This window comes from Lygodium microphyllum, chromosome 9, assembly GCF_053477565.2.
Source record: "Lygodium microphyllum isolate KBCC chromosome 9, Lygodium_microphyllum_v1.1.10, whole genome shotgun sequence".
NCBI lineage: Eukaryota > Viridiplantae > Streptophyta > Polypodiopsida > Schizaeales > Lygodiaceae > Lygodium > Lygodium microphyllum.
Genome location: NC_141143.1, coordinates 93,431,024 through 93,446,611, shown reverse-complemented (window position 1 = coordinate 93,446,611; position 15,588 = coordinate 93,431,024).

Below are 15,588 nucleotides of genomic sequence, written 5' to 3'. Positions count from 1 at the left end.
AGAAATGGGGCATTGACTTCATGGGCCCAATCAACCCTCCAACCATAAGAAAGTAGAACCAATACATACTGGTCTATAGTGTTTATGTGATGAAGTGGTGTGAAGCCAAATCTCTCAAGCCAGATGATGGTAACAGCATGGCTTTGTTCCTATATGAGAACATTATCATCTAGTTTGGTAGTCCCTCAGAGCTAGTAAGTGATTGTGTACCCATTTCTTGAATAAGATCATGAAAGAACTAATAGAGATCTACAAGATCTACTATTGTAAATCCACACTCTACTACCCTAGAGCCAACAGCTAAATGAAAGTTACCAATTGCATCCTCTATTCGATCCTCACAAGGATGATTACTGCACATTGTTGTGATTGAAATGATTGACTTACAAAAGCTCAAACACCTTTCTAACTGGTTTATGGTACAAAAGCCATTTTTCGTGTTGAGTTGGAATTTCCCTCTTTGAGAGTAGCTATCACAGAACAATTAGGAGATGCCAAGACCCTATAGCATTATCTCCTACACTTAGAATGTCTGGACAAGACTCGAAGGATAGCCTTACAATGCATGGAACTTGGAAGCCATACATGCCTGACACAAAGTCTACCATGACAACTTCATCAAATAGAAAGAATCCAAAGGAGGTAATATTGTCCTTACATATGATTCGCCCTTTGACAAGTTTCTTGGAAAGCTTCAAAAGCACTTGAACTCACCGAGATGCAATCCCAAAGCTACCTCCCTTGGTGTGCTGTGTGCTATCACTTTGCAAAGCATCTAACTCCTCGAGTAGCAGCAGTAGAAAAAAGCTCCTACATCCAAACCAAGTTCCTAATATATTGGCTACCTCCTTGGGTACCCCTCTTCATCAATAGACATTACCGGCATCTACAAGTCAAAGCCGAACTTCATCAACAATCATTGTGAGTGATGTGAGCTTTCATCCTAATAGGATGGGGATGTGAGTCTGGGTTGCCCTCTATATCTATCCATAGAGCATGGGATGGAGTGTGGAGTGATCGACTTGTCTTTTTTCCTTCAATTCAAATGAGAGGTGAGATATGTGAATGGAGCATTGCGTGAAGAGGTTAGGCCTCTCAATGCGCAAAGCATGATCTATTCCTATGCATGGCAATATAAGACTCCTGCCCTTCCTTCTTGCACTATATGCTAGCACAAGTCAAGATGCATTGTTGCATCAAAGAGGATTGATTGGCATTTATCAAGTACATTCTTGTTTTCTTTGCACATATGGGGTGGTACTCTCACCACATTAGGACACGTCACTCTATTTTGTGCATTGCACTACAAGGCTCCCTGGCCTTCCTTCTTATACCTATGCCAAATGGGTTGGGATGCATTGATGCATCATCAATTGTGTATGTTGGCATATTCCCTTTGAGCCATCTCTCTTATCAATTTCTAAACTAGGTGTGAGAGATGGGTTCCCTTCATTCCTCTCCAAGTGATATAAACTATGGAGTGTGAGACGGATCTCTCATTCTAACGTGAGTGGCTATTAAGCTAAGGTATATGCTCTTCATTATCAATAACTTAATGGGCCTTCAACAACAATGCTACCTCTCTAGGTGCTACTACATGGTCCCTGCCATGATTGAAGCATGTTGTGGCAAGCTGTGGTACATCATGTAGTCGACTCAACACCTAGCACATCAACAACTGTCGACATCAACCATTTTCTTAACAGGCCAAGTATTTCTAACCTCTTGCATTTATATGTGTATGTCCTCTCTTAAAAGTATGGGCACATGAGAGTTCCATCGGTTGTCAGGTCCTAGGTCCCTATTGATTAGCAAAATCAATTTGTTACAATTTTAAGTATGGGGATATATCTTTGTGTGTCTATTCTATTTACACTTATGAAAATGTCGCTATCTGATCTTTAAACAATGCAATGTCTTTTCTATGCGCCCTAGTGGGGTCTCTTCCCCACCCACCCATCTTGTTCTACCCCGTACCTAGGGTCTTCCCTTCCCCATTTGGCCATTTCTCTTTTTTTTCTCTTCTTTCTATGTGAACATACCCTTGCATTACAAGAACAGCACTTTAATTTCATAGTCCTATTTGTCCCTTTGAAATTGTCATTTTTTCCTTTTACTATCCCCTATTTTGACTCACAACTCATCCATTATTCATTTTTTCCCACTTTTATGTTCTTTGGTCATATTTTCATGGGTACATTGTCGCAGCGCTTAGGGTTGAAGGTCACCACAAGGGTTTGGCAAGAAAACTAGACAAGATAGATAGAGACGTGTCTTAAAGAGATAAGTAGATTACAGTGAATGTTTAAAGGTTCAACAAGTATTTCACGGTCAATCACAGGGGTTTGAGAGAAAAGAATGTATGGGGGTTCAAGAGCTTAGACTTCGGGGATGATAGAGATAAGAGAAGGGTTGAAGGTTTCAAGCCAAGTCCTTGAAGAAGTTAATGGAGCTTCCAACTACATGTTCTTAGCAAAGATCACAAGAGTATTATCTCATAAGTTCTAACTCAAATCAAGCTTGTTTTCTTGACTGTAAAAGCAATCACAAAAACATGTACAATATGCTGTCATGTATCATAAACAACTCTGCATCCCTTCATTTATACATGATGCCATAGCATGAATCAACTTTGCATGATTACATTCAATGTAGACTGTTAGGGACAAAATCTTATGAGTCAATTACAAGGCTTGTAGGGCAAAGAGACTTGCTTCAAGAGAGCTTCAAATTGAGTTCTTGATAAGGATAAGTTACCACATCTAAGAAATAAGAGAAAAAGCTCCTCTTAATTCAACTCAAAGCATCTACGAATGATCTACAAACATTGCCCTGCCATAGGGGCGCATAACACTTGCATATTTTGACAAGTTGTCTTCTGTAGAGTAAGAAATGAATTAAAAGAACACTATTGTAGCTAATTCTCTGAATGTGGCTGAAGATATCAGCCCCAAATCCACCCACGAAAGAGAAGGGATTCGAAGAAATAGAAGACATAGAAGAATACTCACAGAAAGAAGTAGAAAATGTATAAGAATACTAAGAGAGATGAAGCCTCTCAATTTATTCTTGCATTATGCGAAGATAAAACTCTTGTAGACAAAAACATGTATAAAATAATACCTTCCTCTATGCTGCTCAAATCGCCAATCTAATGCTTCCATTGGCTCCGAAAGGGGGGGTAAAATACCAAGATACCTAACCAGAATTCTGCCAGATCACTCCTTCATCTCCCACTTTGGAGTGTTGTTCACTGCCTGAAAACAGCGATCGTGCGTCGCGCGATTTCGTCAATCTCTCTTTTTACATAAAATCCTCTCAAATTGGCTGAAAGCTACATAGTTTCTTTTACATGTTATCTTAATCTAGAAGTTGTCTACAGTTTTATGGATTTTTACAAGATATAATATCTAAAATATCAAAAATTGGCTAAAACTTGTCCAAAAATCTAATATTTTTGAACCATGGACACTAACACTAAAAAATGGCATTGGCTCTCTAAATCAATAAGAAAACCACACTCTAGATTTTTTTTCACGATGTGCGCGTAGCGGCATGACATCCACCCCTCTTAACCTACATATCCTCTGGCATGTGCCAAAGTCTTACGAATTTGCACTATCAAAAGAAGTATATTCTGCCGTGTCAATGTCTTCATCTTCTGCCTCTTCTTCTTCCTCTATGCCTTCATGCTCTTGAATTATATCCAAGTCTTCTAACTTATATGTTGAACTTTCTCTTCGTTTGAAGATCTTGATTCTTTTTCCAACTATGGGTATCTTTATGCTGGTCCCATCCAATTTAGCCCCACCAATGAATATGTGGCATTGTCATGAACTACCTTTACCACATACGGGCCAAACCAACGCTTTAACATCTTCCCTGAAGCACTGTATTGATTATCTAGGTTGTTGTCATAGACAAGCACCCAGTCATTTTCTTGGATAGCTCTTGGCCGAAGTCGATGTTGCCTATCAAATCTTCTTTTGTTTTTTAGTCTTGCTGTTTTTAACTTCTTAATAGTTGCTTGAATATTTTCAGGCATTCTTTCTAGCTACCATATGTGCAAAGTCAACAACTCTTCTCTATTGATGCCTTCTTCCCAAGGTAGAAGACTCCATGTGAGAATAGATTCTTCGATTGTCATAATTGGTTATTGTCTATACATAAGTTCAGCTGGCATATAGCCAGTCACTATATTGTGAGTAGTCCGATCATCCCGTAATGCAAAAGGTAGCATTTTAGGCCATTCTTTGATCTTTCCTCTACAAGACTTTGCTAGAGCTTTGAGAATAGGCTGGTGCCCTATCTCACTTTTCCCATTTCCTTCAGGGTTGTAGGCTGATGTTAAAGCCAACTTAATACCCAATTGAGCATAGAAGTTGTGTGCCTCATCAGCATCCAACTCTCCTCTATCTACAATTACTTTACCCACACAACTATATCTACAAAACACTTCTTCAAGAAAAAAATGACAAACAGCTTGAGTGGATTTGGTTGTTAAGGCTTTGCCTTCGACTTGATTGGTTAGAACCTCTCTTGCAAGCACTAAATATCGCATATTCCATATTCATCTAGGTATAGTTATAAGATCAATAACCCATCTATAATGTATAGACAATGTATAGACAAAGGATAAGTTGGTTGTAACCCATCTCGATGCTTAACCATAGAATACATCTGATACACATAACAGGTTTCAACAAAATCTGCTATGTCTCGATACATGTTTTGCTACCAATATTTTTCTTTAACTTTACTAAAGGTTCCCCATATGCCTCTATGGCTAGCCCACAGACTTTCATGAAATTCCTTCATTACCTGTTGTTGCAATCTTTTATTACCTAAAATTCGGACAGGCACTCCTTTCTTCTTCTTTGCGTGCTTCCATAGATGCCCTTCGTTAAGAAAAAAACCATAAGCTTTCCTCTTAATATGCTTGAACTCTTTATTATTCCAAGACTCCTTCTTCATTGTGCTCAAATATTGGCCAATCTTCAGCCAATATTCTTCATAATGTTATTCAAGGAAATGAAATAGAACTTGAGCAATGCAATGAGCATGCTAGCTACTAGTCGACCACCCTTCTTCCATAGATAAATCTTTGATCTTTGTTGTTGTATTCTAATTTACAGCAGTACCTTTTCCTGTTCTTATTGTACTTAATGTTATACCATTAAAAAGATCAGCTTCACCTACAAGATTCAGCTTTGGGTTTGTATATGCAGCAACTGAAAAGGTACTTTGAGCAGCCATGGAATGAAATTCAATAAGTATAGATTCTTCACCTTCATCTTCTTCCATCAGCTCTTCTTCATTGTCATATCTTGCACCTGATAGCATGTCAACAACTGGATTCGCCTTTTCTGCAATATGCTTTAATTCAGGATTGAGAGATTTAATATATACAATCCATCTTAGCATAGCAATGTCGAGTGCAGAACAGTTGGCAATCATGCCCAAGAGTGGAAGACAATCGGTTTCTACCACTACGAAAGCACCTTTAAAGTATTCATGATCACACTTTAATGCTATTATAACTCCCTACAATTCCCTTTTTACTTGTGCATACCTTCTTTAACGTTCATTGAGAACCTTTGCTCCAAAATGAATTGCATATATGTTACCTTCATGGTCTTCTTGGCCAACATCCCATCCTATCCCAATGGGACTTGTATCCACAGTAAGAATGATGGGTTGACCATTTGAATAATCAGCCCTTTTGAGAGTGAGGGCTGAAATTAACTTCTTTAGTTTGCATACAGTGAGAGTCTACTCTTCCCCCCAAGAGAATCTTTGGTCTTTTCTTAATAATTGATAAAGATTTTCGGCGATATGAGTAAGATGTGGTATCCATATGAGATAGAATACACATGCACCAAGAAATCTTCTTACCTCTGAGATATTTGTGCATTTTTCTTGCATTTTGCTTATGGTATCTATCTTGATTGGTGAAGGTTTACGTCCATAGGGGCCACACAGATATCTGACCACTAGGACTTTTTCTACTCCAAAAATCAACTTATCTCAGAAAGGGTAAGATATACCTCTTCTAGCCTTGTCAAAATCTTGTCACAATCATGAATATGGTTAACTACAAATGTTCGGCATCCATCTTCGTCAAGCTCCTCATTCTTTTCATTGACTTCACATCCTTTGATAGGTACATCATCAAGAAATGAAAGAGTAAGTTGTGGAATAAAGTCCCTTAAGACTTCGTGCATGGCAGTCATCATATGGGCTACCGAGTTTGTTGCACCTTGTGGTAGAGTGCACATGCTGACCAATCCAAGAGGTGTCTTCATTGTGGTAATGTCTCGGCTTTCTAATGAAAGTTAAAATTGGTCATATCCTGAATAAAGGTTGCCCATAGAATAAATTGCTCTACTTGTAAAAGCTTTAGCAAACTCGTCAACAGTTAGACCCAAACCAACATTTCGGATCGTGACACAATTAACAGGCTATAGATCTTGGATAAATCGTAAAGGTCCATTTTTATTGGGTACGGTAAGCCGTCGATTTGGGTAAGGTGCTGAAGAAGGTTCTAAAATCTTCATTCTGATCTTCTCATTTAGAAGTTCCAATAATTTGGGCAAATGCGCCCTTGGAACGAGAATGGGCTTGAGGTTCCAAGGCACATGTGGGACCGTAAAAATGACCATAGGAGCCACAATATTTGGATCCACATAGTCTATTTCACTTGGCTGAAATGCAAGAGCTTTTCCGTGTTTCATTAGCATTTGCATAAAAGAGTGTTTTTCAACCGACGAAAGGAAAGAATTTTTACCTATTTTGAGCTCTTTTATACTTTCATATGTGAACTTGTGACCAATGTTGAAAGGATCACAAAGACTTGGCTGATTTGTTGCCCTATTAGCCAGCCCTTCACTTTCAGGAGGCGGTGGGACTGCCATAGGCTTGACTTTCTTATCCACCATCTTGTATTTTGTCTCCACTTGTGCTTCAGCCTTGTTGAGTAAACCAATGTCTTTCTCCTCGATAAATTCTTGAATTGTTTGATAAAAATCCAATGTATATACTTCTATGGACTGAATTTTAGCCTGATTTTCTGTATGAGCAGCTGCACATATTTCAGCCAATGTGTCAGTAGTAATTAATCCAAAAAAATACTCGAAATATCTTCATTTTCAACCATCATGTCATAAGTTTTCAGCTCCCTTTTTACATGACATAAATATTTTCTTTCAGTTTTAGTCATGGCTGGAAGAGACTTATAACAGCCCATACTATTGGTTGTACATACATATAGATTTGCTAGAGACACAGTTTCTGTAGCATGAGGCTCAATCTTTTTACATGACGCAGTGCCATAGCCTCTTTTTACAGCAGTGCAGCCCAAAAACCCTTGGATTCTTCGGCATTAGGAGGCACAAGATAATCACATAGTCGATCTATGTTTCGGTGATGGTTAACACACCCAGTAAGAAATTGGAAAGCTCGTTCATTATCCTTGCTTCGGATTCGAGCATAGGAAGAACCATCATCAAGAGCTTTTGTTTCCAATCGGACTTCAAAAATGTAAGGTTTTTCAAGAATGATAGGGTAACTACAAGAGTCTTGAACAAAAAAGTGAATATTATCTTTTATGTCTCCAATAGTTACCTACACATTAGGACATGCAGCATATAACTCTCCAAAAGAGTTGTTTGCAGCATATAACTCTCCAGAAGAGTTGTTTGCAGCTCTCATTCGCCAACCTGGATCAACATCTATGGGCCATCCGCTACTTTCATAGAGACTCCTTGCCATGACGTTTATCTCCGAGCCATGGTCTAAGAGTGCAATACATTGTGTTTCTTTTTCTCCAATTTTGACGATTGACTTCATTGTTGCTCTTGCCCAATGCATACGAGAGTAGTGACTGCTTGGAATGAACTGAGCCACTTCCTCCTCATGCATGTGCTGTAGACGGCCTTCTTTTTGAGAGGTGGGTTGCCCAACTCGTTTGGACCAGTCGACCATTACATTTTCAGCCTTCACTTCTTTAATTTTTGCATCCATACTTTCTTTATCTTCAACTTCAATTGCTGCAATTAATTCTTTAACTACTTCAAGATGAATTCCTTGTGAAGTCAGCTTCTCAAACTCGAAGAACTTGCAAAAAAGCATGTATTGTTTCTTCAGCTTCATCACCAACATATTGTCTTTCCTTTTGATTACATTAATAATTATATCATGGAATTCACGTTTGGCAATTCCAAGAATTTTGCCTAAGGTGAATTCAATTTTTATTCCCATAATTCGTTCTTTTAGGACTCGTTTGAGATCGATTGCGGATTCTATATCAGACTGCAATGTGTAGCACGGCTGCTTGCCTTTCTTCTTTCCTTCGGTCTTCTTTGTTTGTGGTGCATCTTCCATCTCTTGATCTGGTGTTATATTTTCAACAAGCTTTGGTTGTTCAGGAGTTCTTCTAGTTACCCATTTCGAAGGGCCAAAAGAGGAAGGCCCTGGTTCATCTTCTCTTCTTCTCTTTTCTTCAATCAAGACTTCTTTATGATTGATGTCAGTCAAATGTGTAAATATGGAAAAAGAATCTATCATTTCTTTCCAGATATTCTTCGAATGCGCTGACTGGAGTTAGCCAAATCTGCTTTGGCTACTTTACCACGTTCCATTTGATCTAGTGCCTGCATCCATACTTTAGATTGCACATTAGCTTTACAAGCTTTCAAATTTGATTTAGTTGGTTCAATTTGCAGCCCATAGGTAACTGCATCAATTGTTGCGTAGGCATTCTTTATAGCTAAATCTTCTAATCTTTTATTCATTCCACCACTGCCAAAATTTAGCTCCAGTGGAAGACTAGTTTCAGCTGTATGAATTTTTCCATCTTTCTAAAAGACAAGCTTTGTGCTTCAGTCTCATGGAAGGCAGAACACTCCCTCTTGTCATGTTATTGGCTATCACACCAAATACGCCCCTTAAAGCCTTCTCTCGTGGGTCTTTGAGTTGATGATCATCCTCGGTCTTCAACTTTGACATCTAGCTTCTACACCTTGAAACTAATTTCTGTAAGATTCAGATGAAGGTCACACATGTTTTTAATGAGTTCATCCATGACATCATTTTTAGAAGGAACAGAAGAAGAAAGAGTTGTTGATTAGTCAAAGGAATAGGGGATTTTGAAGGTGGAACAAGCTCCATCAATGGAGTTGTTGAAGTTGAAGTAGAGCCCAATCTTAGTCGCATCCGCTCTCTTCGAGCAATCATGTTAATTGCATCAGTAACATCTGTCCATGCAGTCTTGACTCCTAATTCAGAGGTAGCATCTTCTAGTCGATCAGCAAGCTTCTCTTGCAGAATGGGACCTGTAGCCTTAAGGAATAATTCAATCTTCTGACCTTCCATACTTTGTTGGTCTTCAGCATCAAGTTGTCCAAATTTACTTTCAAACTCATGGTATAAAGCTGTTGCAGCTAAACCTTTGTTGGGTTTCTTAACCCAATCAGTGAAACTTTTCTTCCTCATTAGGCTAGAGTCTTCTAAGAAGATTTCTTCGCGTAGGGATTTTTTAAATGCAGCCCAATCCACATCTCGCTGAAAAAGACTATGGATTCTTTCTTAAAGACTATGCTTGGCTAGCCTGGCAAAATAGCAACTCCATGCATGTTGCAGTACACTAAAGAAGAGCATTTTCTCAACATACAAGCGAATGAAAACAAAGACATTTTGACCATTAAATTGTTTTAATTCCTGCCCAACTTCCTCTGGGCCTTGATAGTTGTGGAATCAATCTTCTCTTCGTCTTGCCTTTGTTGTTGTTGTAACATTTGGATTTGTTGTTGCTGAGTCTATTGTAGTATGCGCACCAACTGTTGTAGAGTATCTCCTGAAGAATCCCCCATCTTGGAGTTCTCTTACACTGACCTTCACGTCGGGTTCACCAATGTGGCAGCGCGTAGGGTTGAAGGTCACCACAAAAGTTTGACAAGAAAACTAGACAAGATAGATGGAGATGTATCTTCAAGAGATAAGTAGATTACAGTGAATGTTTAAAGGTTCAACAGGTATTTCACAGTCAATCACAGGGGTTTGAGAGAAAAGAATGTATGGGGGTTCAAGAGCTTAGACTTGTCAAGATATAACCCTTTCGATCGGATAGTGCGACTTGTTCACAGCGCAAAACCAACTTCAGGTCACATGTGTGCGCTCGTCTCCCATTCATCCAAACTCGGATGGGGATGATAGAGATAAGAGAATGGTTGAAGGTTTCAAGCCAAGTCCTTGAAGAAGTTAATAGAGCTTCCAACTACATGTTCTTAGCAAAGATCACAAGAGTATTATCTCATAAGTTCTAACTCAAATCAAGCTTCACTATGCAAGATATGAGCAGGCACGATGGTCGGCGGTCAGCCAACATTCGAGCCATTCTCATGTGGACGATGCATGACTTTCCGGGATTGGGAGAGTGCTCAGGTGAGCAGACCTCCATTCTCACTGGTAATATCTATATTTTATCTCATTCAATCAAGTATTCACTAGGTCGTGGCTCGCCTTATAGGTCTGGTTACCTCAGGTTATCATGCATGTCCATTGTGTGGGCCACAGTTAGACTCTCGAAGGTCACGAACCATGAAGAAGATGGTATATCAAGGACACGCCACTTTCTTTTCGGAGAATCATGAACTCAGGGAAGGTTTTCTTGGATGACCTCCAACACGTATGAACACCGCAAGCTGGTACGAGCTGAAAATGGTAAACCCGGAATCACATCCAAATGGAATGAGACGGTTCTCTGTTTTCTATGAGTTGCCATATTGGACCTGCTTACAGGTCAACCACTTGTTGGATCCCATGCATATTTTCAAGAATGTGGGCAGCTTGCTATGGGATCACATCACAGGAAAGAGAGACACTATAGGGTCACAAATGGATTTGAAGGAGGTAGATAAGATGGAGGCGCTTTGGCCGCAGTCGAGTGCTGATGGTGGAGTGCAGCTTCCTCGCGCTCCTTGGGTTTTGTCCACCAAAGAAGAGCACATTGTGAAGCAAGTAATCAAGTCTATCCACACTCCGACGGGTATGATGCGTTCTCTCAGGTCCGCATTTTCTAAAGATGACCAATTGTCGGGGCTAAAATCCCATGATTGGCATAAGATATGTCAGATTTGTGAACCGAATGGATTGTAATTAGCGTGGGCATTTTGCAATTTGAAAAGTGGCCATTATTCATAATGCATTTTCATTTGTGGCAGTTTGTCCTACCGATCGCGATCGCAGGATGCCTTACTCCAGAAATTCGCGGGGCCATTTACAAGTTGTCGACTTTGGTGCAATGGATCTCACAGAAAGAGATTAAGACGTCCTCTATTGAATCCGCGAGGCGGGGAGCAATGGAGACAGTCTGTCTCTTTGAGAAATACCTACCCACTAGATGAGGAGTTTGAGACAACGGATATGGGACTTCTTCACTTCTTTCTAGGTTATGAGATCTATCAGACTCTGAGGGGGAACTTTATCTCTCTATCTCCCCCGAACGATTGTACTTGAGGCTTATACCTCTTTTGAATAAATGAGAATTTTATGATTACCTGAATTGTTGCACAAGCGTTGAAGTAGTGTGACTTAAATCATAATATGTGCATTGAGACAAGTTGTGAAGAGATGTGTAAATGCAATCTTAACGCATAAATTTTAATCAAAACAGACACAACCCCAAATGCAGAATCAAGATCGTGTTCCAACACTAAGCCCGACAGAGGCACAAGAGAAGAAGTTTCTTCTCAAACAAATCAAACCACTGGAATTTGATGGGAAAGGGAAGACTATTGAAGTTAATGCTGAAGTATGGATTGAATCCATGGAGGATTACTTCAGTGCAGTAGAAATAGAACTTGCAAACCAAGCTATGATTGCCAAGCTCAAGCTAACCAGCGAAGCTAAGCTCTGGTGGAAGCAATGGTGCAAGGACCAAGCAATAGCTGAAAGAAGAGTAACTTGGAATAAACTCAAAGAGGCAATGCAAGGGAGATATATGCCACCGGCATATAAGACTCAGAAGATGTTTAGATCCACTTATGAATACCCAATTGGAATCTATTCATCCTACAGATTTACAAGACACATCGATAAGAGCAAGTCCCATTGCCCAAGAAGTTTAGCTCAAATCCAAGAATAATAGATCTTGGTTTTACAAAGACTAGAACTAGGTAATGACAAAAACCCAATTTAAAAGAGTATAAGGACAAGGTCAAGGACAGTAGAATAAACCAAAGGTGAATGCAGTCAATGACTTTGTTCCTACACAAAGAAATGACCAAAACCTGTGATGCTTCTACTACAAGGAACCCGAGCACTTCAAAAGAGAGTGTCCCAAACTTGGTGAGGACCATTGCCAAGGACAATTCCGTGGGCAAAATAGAGCTACTCATGGTCGGGGTCAAGCAGCAATGGGGAGGGCAAGGACTTCCAATATCACCATCAAGAAAGTAAATGAAGAGGAATAACCAACTATGGAAGCAGAGATGAAAGGTGACAGTCCATGCCGCTCTCCATAAAAAGGGACCGAATTGCCAATTCTCGATGATCCAAACCCCTTCACACTATTAAGGTAAGAATTTCAAAACCTTGATTAATTGTGGAAGTACGTATTCTTTTATTTCTCCTGCTTGTGCAAGAAAGCTAGGAATAACCACAATAGTTGCACCCACTTTACTTGTGGAATTAGCAAATAAGTGTGAAATCAATTGTACTAGACAAACTACCAAAGTGAGATTTCTACTTGATGGAAAGCCAACAATTGTAAAATTAAAAGTAATGAACTTAGGGGCTCATGAATTCTTACTTGGCATGGATTGGTTAAAAACCAATGATGCCCACATTCATTGTGGAAGGGGCCAAATTTCCTTCCGAAGTTCTAAAGGGGAACTAGTCACAACTCAAGGGGAGGCTAGTAAATCCAAAATCCAATTAGGAAAGGCATCACGGATAGTTAAGGGAATGCAAAAGGGTTTACCCATCTACTTGATCAAGCTAAATAAGCTAGAGCAAAGCAAGGAGTCTAAAGAAGAACTTTCATGGTTGAAGAAGTACACAGATGTATTCCCCGATGACTTGACGGAGCTACCGCCCCAAGGGAGATTGATCATGAGATCAAACTCACACCAAGCGCCGCTCCAGTTGCAAAAAGACCCTACAAAATGTCTATTCCTAAAGCCATCAAATTAAATAAGCAGCTCAAATAACTTTTAGATCAGGGTTTCATTCAGCCTAGTAGTTCACCATGGGGAGCTCCTGTGTTGTTTCAGAAGAAGAAGGATAGAACGCTCCAGCTATGCATCGACTATAGAGGGCTGAATCAAGTAACCATCAAGAATAAATATCCTATCTCAAGGATAGATGAGCTACTCAATCACCTCAAGGAGTGAAAATCTTCTCAAAAATTGACTTAAGGTCAAGGTATTACCAAATCTGCATCAAGGATAAGGATATTCCAAAGACAACTTTCAACACTAGATATGGTCATTTTGAGTTCACAGTAATGTCTTTTCGATTAACCAATGCTCTTGCTACATTCAATAGGCTAATGCAAGATATCTTTAGACCCTACCTTGATGAGTTTTTATTTGTTTTCTATGATGACACCCCGATCTACTCCAAGGAAGAAGAAGACCATGAGCCTCAACTTTGCATTGTCCTTGAAATCATGAGGATGCACAAGCTTTATGCCAAAAAGAAGAAGTGTGCCTTCCTCAAATGACAGATTGAGTATCTAGGCTTCATTGTATCAAAAGAGGGAATCTCTATGGATCCTGCAAAGGTTAAAGATGTACAAGAATGGCACCCACCAACCACTATTAAGGAAGTGCATAGCTTTCTTGGTCTAACAGGATGGTATAGAATCTTCATCAAAGATTACACCTTAGTTACAGCACCCCTCACAGATCTACTAAAGAGGTAGGTTGCCATAGTATGGACAGCCACCACTGAACAAGCGAGCTTCAACCAACTCAAACATAGCTTACAGATAGTTCCAATTCTGAAGCTCCCAAACTTGATCAAGGAGTTCGAAGTTGTTATAGATGCCAGCTCATTGCACTAGGCTGTGTACTAATGCAAGAAGGTCATCCCATGGCATATTCCTCAAGGAAGTTAGAAACCCATGAGAAAAATTATGCTACTCATGACTTGGAACTATTGGCTATCATTCATGCCCTCAAACTCTAGAGGCACCACTTGCTCAGCAACAAGTTCTCCTTGGTCACGGACCACAAGAGCCTCAAATGGATATTCTCCCAAGCTCACCTCAACATGAGGCAACACTGTTGGATCAAGGTGCTACAAGAGTATGACTTTGAAATCAAATATAGACCTAGCAAGGAAAATGTGGTCATTGATGCCTTAAGTCATAAAGCGTTCCTCAACTCTCTCATTAATGAGGAACCTTCGATGGTCGGATCACTAGCCACCATGGTGTCAATGCCAAGCAACCCTATCCTCGAATTGGCTAGGGAAGACTCTAAACATGATCCACAATATCAAAAAATGATAAAGGAGATCCTAGAAAAGGACCAAAGTCCCAAACTCAAAGTTAAATACCAAGAGTACTATGTCTATGAAGGCCTAGTCTACTTCAGGACAAGGCTATGTATTCCTTCGAGCCAAAGACTTAAACAACGGATACTCTGGGAAGCACATGATTCCCCTTTCTTTGGTTATCCAGGATACATCAAGACTCTTAACATGGTCAGGAAGAGCTATCATTGGGAAAGACTTAAGGGATATATACTCAAATATGTCACAGAATGTTTGTCTTGCCAATGCATCAAGGCAGAGCATGTCAAGATGCCTGGAAAGCTACAACCCCTCAACATCCCTCAGATGAAGTGGAAATTTATCAACATGGACTTTGTTGTTGGGTTACCTCCAATTCCAGGTGGGTACAACTCAATTATGGTTGTAGTAGATATGCTCACCAAGGTTGCACATCTCATCCCAGTAAAGACAAATTATAAGGCTTCAGATATTGTCATATTGCTCATTAAGGAGATATTCAGACTCCATGGTCTACCCAAAAGGATCATTAATGATCGAGATTCCATTTTTATATCTCATTTCTAGAGAGGGATATTTGAAGCTATTGGGACTCTGCTCTTTTTTAGTATGGCCTATCATCCTCAAACTGATGGCCAAACAAAAAGGGTCAATCAAGTGATTGAAGATATGCTCAGAGCGTATTGTTATCACAAACCTAAGAAGTGGATCCAATATCTACCCTTGGTGGAGTTCACCTACAATGCTTGCTTCTAGCAAAGCATTCAAATGACACCTTTTCAAGCATTGTATGGGCATGATTGCCATTCTCCATTAAATTTCTCGAACCGTACTTTAAGGGTAGAGGCTTCCAAGAAGATGCTAGAAGAAATGGATGAATTGGTTAAGTCCATTAGGCAAGACATCAAAGCCGCCAAGGATAGGAAGAAGGCTTATGCGGATTTGAACATGCAAGAGTGGCTCTTCAAGGAGAGGGATATGTTTTTCATTCGTATACGACCCAAGAAGAGTTCCTTATCCTTGGGAGAGTTTAAAAATCTTAGCCCAAGGTATTGCACGCCTTTCTTACAT